This window comes from Aythya marila (genome assembly GCF_965140915.1).
Source record: "Aythya marila genome assembly, chromosome: Z".
Lineage (NCBI taxonomy): Eukaryota > Metazoa > Chordata > Aves > Anseriformes > Anatidae > Aythya > Aythya marila.
This window is the reverse complement of record NC_139080.1, coordinates 39187838-39200759: the sequence shown is the minus strand read 5'-3', so window position 1 is coordinate 39200759 and position 12922 is coordinate 39187838.

Sequence of the window (12922 nt, the reverse complement as noted above, 5' to 3'; positions counted from 1 at the left end):
AAAAGAGTCTTGGATTTTACAAAGTACAAAAGAATAAGATGGAAGAGAGATGGTTCAGCCTCACACAAGCTGAAGATATGTCAAGCACAGCTTCAAGCATTGAGATTTAATTTCACTGCGGGAAATTAAAGGTACATCTCAATCCCCCTCCTCCTCCCACCCCAACCTTTTCTTTTTCCTATATCATGGGTGAACAGGAACAATAGTATCTTTCTGTTTTCTGATACCCTTCTTTCCTCTTCTAACACAAAACATGAGTATGAAGCTGTGGAGATCTTATTTCCAATGCAATGAATGGCAGAGATGCAGTCATGCAGAGCAGTGGCATATCTAATTCCTACACTGTATTTCATTTAACCACAACAAATACACATACAGTCACAAATAACTCTCCCATAGACAACCTCTAGCATTGCACTAAAAAATGAACAGAACACCTCTGGAACACCTCTCGTGTTAGGAAAGGTTGTGAGAGCTGGGGTTGTTCATCTTGGAGAAGAGAAAGATCCAGGGAGACCTTACTGTGTCTTTTCCATACATAAAAAGGGCTTATAAGAATTATGGAGAAAGACTTTTTACTAGGGCTTGTAGTGACATGGCAAGGAGCAATAGTTCTGAACTGCAATAGTGTAAGTTTAGAATGGATAGAAGAAGAAATTCTTCACTATGAAGGCAGAGAGGCACTAGAACAGGTTACCCGGAGAAGTTGTGCATGTCTCATCATTGAAAGTGTTCAGGTTGGATGGGGTTTTGAGTAACCTGACATATTGAATGTCCCTACCCATGGTGGGGTGTGTGTGTGTGGACATGATGATCTTTAAGTTTTCATTCCAACCCGAAGAATTTTGTGATTCTATAAAAGACAAATATCACCTTACCTCCAGCTGCCACTGTTCAATGTGGAATTTTTTTGTCTCCTAAGAATCAAAAACAAACTAAAATGGTGTGGGAATCCAGCAAGCAAAAAAGCAGGAAAAAAAAATCCAGGGAAATATAAATACAAAAAAAGACCTTTACCAGGATAATTTTATACACTGTATTCATTCCTAGCAATATTTTATTACTTATGTGGGTCTATTTCCCTGTGGTGTTTTATGATGTGCCAAAGATATATAGCAGAATTCTATATGTCAGGTGATGTCTCTGCACATGTGGTGAACTTTGCTTTTACCACAGCAAGACTGCAGGAGATTGTGCTGCTTAAACTGCCATTGAAGTTTGGCTTCTTTTTCTAGTGTTTGTAAATGAATACATGGCCATCCAAAGTGACCAATCTGCAGAATGGCCAAGGACTTAGAGTACACCTTTCATGTATCAGATACACTTTAGCTGAGAGATACAAACTAAGGAGGTGTATCCACCAACAAAGACAAGCATTTAACTTCCACTTCCATTGCTTATAGAGAGGATTTCAGAATGAGTATTCTCTTTCTTGCTGCCTTTCCTGAATTTATTTGAAGTTCCTGTGTAAGATCTTTCTATCAGTAAGTTTCCCTGACATTTGGGTCTACTAGGGCATGTGCAGACATGATTAAGACATGATTGATACAAGTGTCAAATGCCAATTCACTCAGTTGTTCCAACACCTAAATTATCTTGTTATTAAAAAGGTAAGATTCAGGCTTAAAACCCACTAGCTATAAGTGTGTATGTATTGTAGAGCATGACTAACACTGTGAATGGTCAGGGCAGTACTCCCTTTTTTCTGTTCTAGAGTTCTGATAGTGAATGGGTTTTGTTGTATGTAACTCCAGTTCCAAATCTCTGGTACCAGATTCTTACCATTGTCTCTTCAATAAATGTTTGTATAGTAGCCTTCTCTGAAGATGGCTCTTTCTCCATTTATCCTGTTCCACTTGCAACAAAGCAGTCCTCACACCAGTGTGTGAGCCAAAATGACTCCAGAGCCCATTGATTATAGGGCCTATGTGAGAAGCTGATCTCTAGTCTGTGCCATGTTTAGCTGCAATGTTACTCCTTACTATTTTATAATTGATTATTAGTTCACAATTGATTTTTTATTTTTTAGTTGCAGATTTAAGTTCAATGTACTTATTAGGCTGGCTTGGATTCTTAGATCTCAGGGTACCTCTTGGAAATGTTCATAGGCAGCAGAGCACCTTCGAGTTAGAAATCTCAGGCTTGAGCAGGGAAAATTCCATGTTATTTTGCCAGTCTCTTGGAAGTTCACAAGTGCGTTTGTGGAAGAATTTCACTGAAGAATAAATAAATTAAAAAAAAAAATGTCTACTGCTTTAATTTAATTTAACTGTAGCTCTATACACAATTTCTGTGGCATTGTGGTATAAAAAGCATGATTTTTTTTTTTTTCTCGACAAATAATTAAAGAATATTTCAATCCTGGGTTAATAAATAAATAAATAAATAAATAAATAAAAATCTTCATGGTTCTAGAATAACTATATAATTGTACATTTATGTGTTTCTATTTCACTGACTAAGGCAAGTTAAATTAATGTTCTGCCATCACTTCCTTCAGGCTAGAATGTTTTCTTTGTCCAAAACCTTCTGCAGGTATTCTTTTTGCAGAAGGTTTTTCTTCATATATATAGATATGTTGAGGGAGAAAGTATTTACATTTGCACTATGGCAAAGGAAAAGTATGTTTACTGTGAAGATAAAACAAGACCCATCTGTCACAAATGTCACAGCATTAGAGCCAGATTTCACAGATAAACACAGTTTATCACAGTTTTTCACAGTTTAATGCCTTCTTGAAATCCTCACTAATATCTACAGCAAAGATTAATCTGAATGACTTCCTACTCATTAGTAGGTTACCTGCAGACGACTCTGCTCTTGTATACTGCTGTTTCTTAACTATCAACAATAAAGGAGAAAATACAAGAAGATGAGATATAGCTTAAATGTCAATAAATTCATTTCTCTAACCTGGATACATAGGTTCTCAAATGGCTTCTTCTCCTTTGCTTAGTACAGAACACCACTGTAAAATTACAGAAGTTTGGGTGTCACGCTATATCTTTTTTGCCATGTGTACTTGCATTTCCTTTAGATTTTTTAATTCTAGCTAAGAATTCTCTTAATCTCCTTTATACTGAGTTTTTTCTATACGTTTTTTTTTTCCTGAATTAAAAATTTTTAATATCCATGTGGATCTCTAGCCTCCTGGTATATATATTCCTTAAGGAAAGATATAAGGAAGAGTTAAAAGCTTAGGAGCTGGACATATTAGATGACCAATGAATATAATAATAATAATAATAATAATAATAATAATAATAATAATAATAATAACAATAATAAATATAATTAAAAAAAACATGAAATGAAATGAAATGAAATGGAATGAAATGAAATGAAATGAAATGAAATGAAATGAAATGAAATGAAATGAAATGGGATGAAATGGGATGAAATGTTTAGTTAAATGACAATTTCAGATGACGAAATGAAAACTTCAGTCTTTCAAATGCTAAAATATGATTTTTTATATATGATGATTTTATTATTTAATATGATGATTTTATTTCCTGTTACATCATTTGAGACATTTCTTTCTGCCTCTGCAAAAGATTCAGTGTATTTTTCTACATCAACTCATTATTAACTTTCATAACTTTTCTGCTACCATAAAGTTTCTCCTTGGGAGGGATTCTTAATTTACTTTATATCTTTACTTCTGCTTATTTTTACCATGTTTACTTCTTAAGCCAATAAAGTTTTGGGAATTTAAAATCTTCTTCATCTTGCTCATCCAAGAAATCCTCATGCCTTTAATTATTATGAACAAAACTTGACCTTGATATTATGGATTTTGCTAGGCGGTTGTAGTCTATGTGGAAACTTATACTGGCATATACACGCACAGATTTGTGCATCAGTGCTTTAGAGCAGCAAGTTTTCACACAGAGAGAACATTGACCAAAAAGTAAACAGATATTTTCTGTTTAATCATGTAATGTCTTATTTATACAATGAGAATTTTAGTTTTAAATATTTAACTTGTTTCTGGATTCTCTCAACTGGTGTGCTTTTCTTTCTGTCCTCACATTTGTTATACATTTCCCTGGTTGAATGCCATTATTAAAAGTCTCACCTTCAAAATAATTTATTCTATGCAGCATTCAAGAGAAAGATTAGCTTTAAAGATGTCCATTTGTTTTGTTTAAAAATTAAAGAGCTAAAATGCATCTTTCGGATAAAATATGTTTTGGGAAGTCAAAACAGTAATGTCACACAAGCAATTCTGAGGCACTAAAGGACCAGACTACAATGAATAACTGGTTCTTCTGTTCAGAGCATAGCCATGCTAACAGAAGATGTTTACCTGAGTTACATGGATATCCGGGGCTGTCTAAATTAGTGGTAGCAACAGATCACACCACAGAAATCTTCAATTTAAAGGCTGCTTATGTGGATGACACTGAAATTTGTATAAAGGTTATAGAATGTTTAGGGTGGTCTCTGTTGTATACAAGTCAGTGCCAGCATTGAAAGGGCAGAATGCCCAATTTAACCTTTGAAAATAATATTAGTTGATTAGATTTGGTGGTTATAGAAAGTTTCAGTCTGTTAGGGGGAATTCATCACTTTAGTATACAGATAGCTTCTCCCATACAGCTCTCAGTGTGTCATGAAAGAACTGCTAATGAACTGTGAATCTTTTTTCTCCAGCTGTGGTGGTGACATAAAAACACTCAAAAAATCTAAGTTAAACTGACTCACCCCACTTTTGTACCAGGTAGATAATTGTGTGCTAGGGAAATAGACAAAGAAGGTAACAGTGAAGCTGCCATGAAATTGATTTGGACAGGTACGTTTGGTGTCCTCACACCTAGAAGACATTCATAAGACACCTGTAATTTTTTCTTATCTGTCCTGTAGGTCAAGGTTTTTAATTTTCAAAACATTCCATTATGAAATAAAATTCTGCTGTGTTCTATTCTAGTGAATACACTCCATAATACAATGACTTCAATATAATGTGTCAGTGACACAGGATTAGTTCTTAAATATACATATATTTTGTGTGTGTGTGTGTAAGCAAAGTATTTATATGAAAAACAAGGAAAAAAAAAGTAAAATAGGTACTAAATATGTGCAATAAAAATGTCTCATAAAATTTTAATCATTTGATTAAATACGGTTAGAAAACTGACATATATAAATCCATATACATAAGTAGTTCAGTTTCTTGCAGTGAATAAACCAGTGGAAGTTAACAATTTGGTCTCTATGTTCATGGAGGCAGAGAGAAGTGACAGATAATATGCTGAAGGTTTTGAAAGATCTCCCTTGTTTAGTGATGGCTAGTAAATCACATACAGAAAAAAAAAAAAAAAAGTATGTGATTCTTCCAAAAGCGACATACTGTCTGACATGATCAGTCTTGTATCAGGGAATGGAGTAATCCATAGGCATTTTTCCTTTTGTTAAGGATAATGAAGACCTCTCTGAACAGGGGTACAGTGACAAAATGTGGAAACATACTGTGAATGAAACACACACCCTAAAGACACCTTACTTTGTAGATCATAACATTTAGGTTTCCAGGATGTTTCCTTGTGAAGATTAACCTCTCCTTAGTGTTAACGGCGTCAGCTGTTTCCTTATAATTGTTTGCTGAGAGATAAACATAAAGAAACCCAACCTCCCCATCAACATCAGCAAAATACAAGATACAAAACAAGATGTTTATCAGACTGTGAAGTTTCTATAGGTCTATAGAGAGGACTGGTTGTTTTGAATATTTGTATAATACCACAACTAATTGCCCATGTAAATAATTCCACAATTGTATTCCTCAATCATATTAAAGTTATTAGTTATGGCATTCATTGTGAAAGTTAACTTTGTAGTAAACAACTTCATTATAGAGGTGTTAACAGAGAAAATAGACATGCTGCACAGGGAAATATGTATATCAAGAAAAGCAGGTTGAAGTAGGAGAAACCTAACTGCTTTTCCCATTGCACGCTGGATGCCCTATGGGGAGACTAGCAAAGAAACTATATGTGAATTTCAATGAGATTAAATTTAGGTGTGTGAACTGGAAGTGCTTTTCTTCTCTGCCTTCTTACCTTTGTTAGGACTGTTCCTCTGATTTGTGATCATTCAAGAACAGTAGTTGACATATAGAGGAGGTTTTGTACCTGTTCTGGTTTCAGTTAGGACAGAGTTACCTTTCTTCCTAGTACATGGTAGGGTGCTATGTTCTGGTTTAGGATGAGAAGAATCCTGATAACATGCTGATGTTTTAATTGTTGCAGAGCAGTGCTTACACTAAGTGCTTACACTAAGCCAAGGACTTTTCAGCTTCTCATTCTGTCCTGCCAACGGGCAGGCTGGGGGTGCAGCAGGAGCTGGGAGGGAACAGACCCAGGACAGATGACCCAAACTGGCCAAAGGGGTTACCCCATTCCAAAGGGGTATTCATTCATTTAGCATGACCATAAGGGGTCATGCTAAACAATATATAGGGGTGGCTAGCCAGGGTGTGGGGGGACCGGACTGCTTGGGGTTAGGCTGGGTATCGGTCAGCGGGTGGTGAGCAATTGCATTGTGAATCACTTGTTTTGTGCACATAATTATTAGTAGTACTATTATCATTATTATTGTTATTATTTTCCTGTCTTAATAAAATGTCTATATTTCAGCTCATAGGCTTCACTTTCCTGTTTCTCTCCCCCATGGATGGGGGAGGGTGAGCGAACAGCTGTGTGGTGTTTCGCTGCCGGCCTGGTTAAACTAAACCACAACAGTCCTTTGCGGACCAACGTGGGTACTTGAATCCAAGACCCTGAGATTAAGAGTCTCATGCTCTACCAACTGAGCATGTACCCAAAAGCTTCTTTGTTGTTCTGCTGTTTAACCTGATCTTGTAGAATATTTTTTATTTTTTAAAAATTTTTTATTTTTTATTATTATTTTTTATTCTTTTATTTTTTATTTATTTTTATTTTTTTTCTTAGATCCCTAAAACCACAACGTCAGAGAAGCAGGATCAGTAACAGACAGATCTCTAATAAGCACAGTTTTCAGCAATATATGCTGCTTGTCCAAAGTCAGTGTTCTGTAGCATGTATCTATGTGTATCACTGGACATATTTAGAGTCCAAACACAACGTTCACATAACACTTTTCTTTCTCCACACTCATATGAAGTCTTTCTTAGTTATTGATTAGAGCTACTTGCAGACAGCTTTGTTTATTCCTGTTTAGTTCACTTCTTTTCTCATCAGACATTCTTTTCTTTCAATGACAATAAACCACTAATATTGCTCAAATTTTGCAGTCTTGTTCTTACTGTCACTACATGGTGTGCTACTTGGTCCTTAGCATGGTTGCTATGTCTCATAAGGATCTTTATTCAGAAAGAAAATAAAATCTGTATTACAAGAGTCACCAACATCCTTCTAGGAACTAATAAGTAAAGCTTTGATAGCCTATACTTATTTGGCAAGGTACAATGATACAAAGACATTATCCTGTTTGCCATAGCTGGATATGAGCTGTGTAGATCATGTTATATTATCAAAGTTTCTTAATATTCCATGAAAGAAGTACTCATGGCTATGATTTTTTTCTGCACTGACAGTGAGAGGGTTGTGCTCTGTTGCAGTGTTTTATATAAAAACTTGAAATGTTTGCCAGAAGCTGTCAAATTGCTCTTTATGTCTTCAGCCATCTTGGCAAGGGGTATATTGAACATTTGTAACTGTCAAGCAATAGTGCTATTATTTAGACATCACCCTACACTCCACATAGAACTATAAGCAATATGATATGTATAAGCTAAATTACTAAACAACAGCAACAACAAAAACTCCTCCTTGTTGCTGTCTCTTCTGGTTTTCTTGATTCTGAATGCCTCTTGTGCAATTTTCTTTTTTTTTTTTTTTTTTCTTGGAAGTATTTGCTACTTACATTCTGCTGCCATCCAGGACAACATTCTTATATTTTGAATAATCTTGTATTTTGGTTAACACATCTTCCAGATCTTTCTGCAATGCCAGCTAGCAATGTATAAAAGCAGCTGTGGTCTTTTCCTCTTGCATGTCCAGTTTATTATTCTGTGTATGAATCATCTTTGTCATTGCCCTTTGAGGACTATTTCACAAGTTTGAATTTCAACAGTCAAACCACCTAATACTCAGTTCTGTTTATTGGATCTCTATGCCTGTCCAATATTTCATGCAATAAGTGATTTATGTCCTTCCTACAAGACTATGCAGCATTTTATTTGTCTGAGTCAGTTTATGTTGTACTTCCAGATCTTTAACTTTTGTTTCCAGAGAAGTATATTCATCAAGGCACTGTTTTTCTCTCAGTGTAGTAAAGGTTATAATTCAGCCTTGAGAAGAATCCTTAAGGCCTCCCACCAAGTTCACAAGACACTATTATTCCCAATTTTTCAGAGGTTCTTCTTTGACTCTTTATTTTTAAGGGGACCTTCCTAATAAGGAGTTCCTTAAATCTCTGTTTTCAGTAGAAAGATAAATGGAAGACAGCTTTAATACTAAGAGAAATGGATGATAACAAGGAGAGCAGGAGGATCAGGCAGTACAAATACAATCTGACAGCAAACATGGTGACAGGGACATGTGGATGGAGTTTAGGAAAAACTTCATCCATTAAAGCTCTTCATATGAACTCTTACAGAATTGCAGTGAGATCTTACAAAATCTCAAGGTGACCTGCAGCTTTACTTCTTTATTTTCAATCCTTCTTGCACTCCTTGTATTTCCATCATTCCTCCCTTTCTTTCCCACTCTTTTTCTTGCACTTGTGTTTTCTGCACTTATCTTTTGTGTCCCAGATCCTACTCTCCTCCCCTCAAAACTCATTACTTGCCAAGGTCTCACATCTTTCAAATTCCTCCCTAAAACCTACTTCATCAGGGAATTTTCACTCCTTATCCAAGCCAGATGCCTTTCTTGCTCTGAATACTTTTTCTATATCTTCTCCTGACTGTCTTAAGACCTGAATATCTGGCAGTCAAGGATTATCAGTAATTTTCTTTCTTGAGACAGAATGAGAATTCCTTACAGCTTCACTGTTTTGACTGAAATAGCCTAAGGGTCTCTCTATCCTGCTGTTGTTGTTCAATAGCCTTCCTCCTTTTTAAAATTAGCACACTGGGGGCAGAAGCAGGGAGGGATGGCTTCCATCATGGCAAGACAGTGACTTTATAGACCTTATGTTTCTAAGACTTGCTGTAAAGACATGGTGTAAAGTAGCCTGGATCTGATAACTTTCCAAGAAATCTGCAAAAGCATGTCCCTGGTCATACTTCCAATTTTCCTGAATTCCTCACAGAATTAACTGTGTATTCAATAATGTTAATGGGACAGAAAGTTTTGATCTGTGAATGAAATCATCCTGTCCAGTTCTTCTGGGATTTTATTGTAGATTTTTTACTTAGGCACCCACTGTTTTGGAGAACTATACTAAAAATATCACTGTTTCAATCCAAACATAAAACATATCTTTAGTAGTTTCTACTGACTGCAAGAGTCAGTTTTCAGAAGCTCTAGAAGAAAGTGCAGCAAGTTCACACCTCTTGTTAATTTTTATTCTCTGTGAAATGCTGAACACAATTTCACTAACATTATGAGCAATGTTTGTAGAGAGATCAACTATTGCTGTTCTCATCTTTCATCCTAGTAAATTTGAATGGTGCTGCTTTGGCATATTAGAAGTGTAACATGATAGTGATTCAAGCCCAGAAAGAAAGGGCCTCATTAATTACCTGTGTAATATTTGCAGAGTTTAAAATCTTATTTATTCCTTTCCTGACTGGGTAATCACAAACCTTCATACCATATGCATGCATGATGCAAAGAAAGAAATGATATTTCACCTTGAGATAAATGAAATATTTAGTGCTATAGCCCCTGCTATGAACACTCTTAATTGTGAAAAGACTCATTGGTAAAACACATTTAAATGTGTGTGTCTGTGTGTGTGTGAGAGTGTGTTTACAGACAGATTGTATTAGTATTAACAGTGTGTGCATTGTGGAGAGAAATCCACTCCTGTCCTATGTATTAATAACTAGGTGGTTGAGGAAAAATTGGGACCATATTTCTGAAATTCTTTGGATTGTACATTCTTGTCATGCACTGTGAACTGATTTTCTCTTGTTATGCAAACAGGACTATGCAACTTATTGAGGCCTTGGTGTGCCTACCCTAATCATATTTCAAGTACTTTAGACAAACACACATATTGAATTCCTGAAACCTATCAGATGCCAAAAGGTGTATCTCTTTACTTTGTCATCTCTTGGGAAAAATGTCAGTGTGTCATCAGATTAACCCAAAGATATACTTTGCTCTGATGAAAAAGTTGGGTGTTTCACCTTGGTTAATGGCAGTTTTTGCCTTCATTTTCATGCACAATATACACATGGACACACTTCTTTTACTCAATACTTTTGCAAAAATGAGAACTTAAAGACATTACTAGATGTTACATTTTGATCATATTAAACCATTTAGATTTACAAAACAGGAACATCACCATCTTTCTTTTGCCTGCAGATAAATGAGAGATTGTCAAATAAGAAGTAAACCAGATTTTCAATATTTTGGAGAACTATATATATATTGTTTGGGCATTGTAAGAAATAAAATGTGCATGCATTCAAGGGCAGAGTTGGTACTTTTCGTATATCCCAGTATTTATCTGTTTTATTGTTGTTTGTTTGTTTGTTTTTTCCTTTCCTTGGGTTACATTTCATATAATCATAGAATCAAAGATTCATAGAATCATAGAATCATAGAATATCCTGAGTTGGAAGGGACCCATAAAGATCATTGAGTCCAACTCCTGGCACCACACAGGTCTACCCAAGAGTTTAGACTACGTGACTAAGTGCACAGTCCAATCAGTTCTTAAATTCAGACAGGCCTGGTGCAGTGACTACTTCCCTGGGGAGCCTGTTCCAGTGTGTGACCACCCTCTCGGTGAAGAACCGCTTCCTGATATCTAGCCTAAACCACCCCTGCCTCAGCTTGACACCATTCCCGTGGATCCTATCACTGGTGATTAAAGAGAATAGGTTGGCGCCTGCCCCTCCACTCCCCCTCACGAGGAAGCTGTACACTGTGATGAGGTCTCCCCTCAGCCTCCTCTTTTCCAGGCTGAACAGGCCAAGTAACCTTAGCTGCTCCTCATACATCTTCCTCTTGTCTCCCCTTAGTATCACTAGGGTTGGAAAAGACCTCCAGGATCCAAGATGGTCCAACCATCACCATACGAGGACTCTCACTCACTAAATCATATCCCTAAGTATCAAGTCCAGCCTTTCCTTAAACACACCCAGGGATGGTGACTCCACAACTTCAAAGTCATTCTTTGCCTGTGCTTGCAATAGAAGACAGCATAGCCGAGTAGGACTGAATTTGCTGTCCTATGCTGCCAAACGACCCTGTAGGAGGGTAAGGACAAACTGCCCACACTATACAAATTCAGATATGAGTTGCTTCAGACTAGTGCTAATCTGGTTCTATGAGCTGAACGGATGTTAGAGCTTGAATGACAGTGCTATGTCAGACATAACACAAGTGAGCATTTTCTGGTTTAGTGTCATTCAAAAGACATCTAGTTGTGCTACCCTGTATTGCTCATTCATGTGAACCAAAGAAGATAGGTGGGGATAATCAGGAAAATCACTTAAGAAGTTCACTGTTGATCCAGAACAAACTACATATGCAGACTTACTGTCATTTGACTTATTTATCCCCCATTTGGACTTCCATAACTGACTTCAGCAAAAACAGAATTTGGACAGCAAGAGATTTATAAAACCCTGTACATCTTCTACATTATGTTTTCCATTTCTTTCAAATATTTCTTTCAAATATTTTTCACTGAATCCGTATGTTATGTAGTACTGTGGTCCTTGTTGCTTTTAAAGTGTTTCTGCATTTTTTTCTCTCTTTTTTTTTTTTTTTTTTTCTTTCTCCCTTCTGTGCACCGTATCTATTTAGGATTTTTTTTTTCTATTTTTTTTTTTCCCTAATTTTGCTTTTATTTTGATTTTTGTCTTTCTCTATGCTTTCCTTTGCTGAAAAATCTCTGTTGATCAGTACACAGCACATATTGACACAGTACATTTTTTACTTTTGATTCAGTATTTCCTTTTCTTTTTCTGTTATTTTGTTCCCTGTTTCATGATATGGAATCAGGAGTGTTTATTTGCCATGGCTAATGAGATTTTTTCTTGCTGATATGTGGCACTTTGTGGTGTGCTATATTCTTACTAGTGGTCAGAGCCTGTAAATAAGTCTGTAAGGTTGTATGCACGGCTGACTCTAACAAGAGGTGAACTAGACTTCAGTGAGGCTTAAACAAAATATGACTTTATGAGCAGCAGGCTATGCAACTTCTGTAGGTGGTGTCTGCAGACAGATTTTTTCCTGGTTGCTGCTGATGGTTAGCAGCTGTCAGAGGGTGTTGATGGCTGAGCTAGTAGAGAATTACTGGACAATGAAGCTGCACAGACTGAAGGACCTTTTGAAGTTTTGATCAGCTTGAGATCTGTATGTCTGATGAGGGACTAATGAGAATAAGTAAAAATATATATGTATGTAATGTATGTATATATAATTATATATATGTAAAAAAAAAAAAAAAAGGCAAAAGTTTGAGGAAAAAAGATGAGGGGAAAAAAATGAACTAGAGGAGCAAAAAGGGGGAGTGGGGGTGGGGGAAGATCCTTTCTCTTCTGTGTTTCTTGTTTGTCTTAACAAGGCTTTAAAAGACCTCCAAAAAAGTTAAGACTTAAAGTCTTTTAAAGACTTTTAAAGACTTTAAGACTTTAGATATACATAAACCAAAGTTTTATACCAAAAAGCCAAGGTCAATCTTTTGCAAATAGGCCAGTGTTCTGTATATTCATATTTTTCCGTTGATAATACTTATGAAGAAT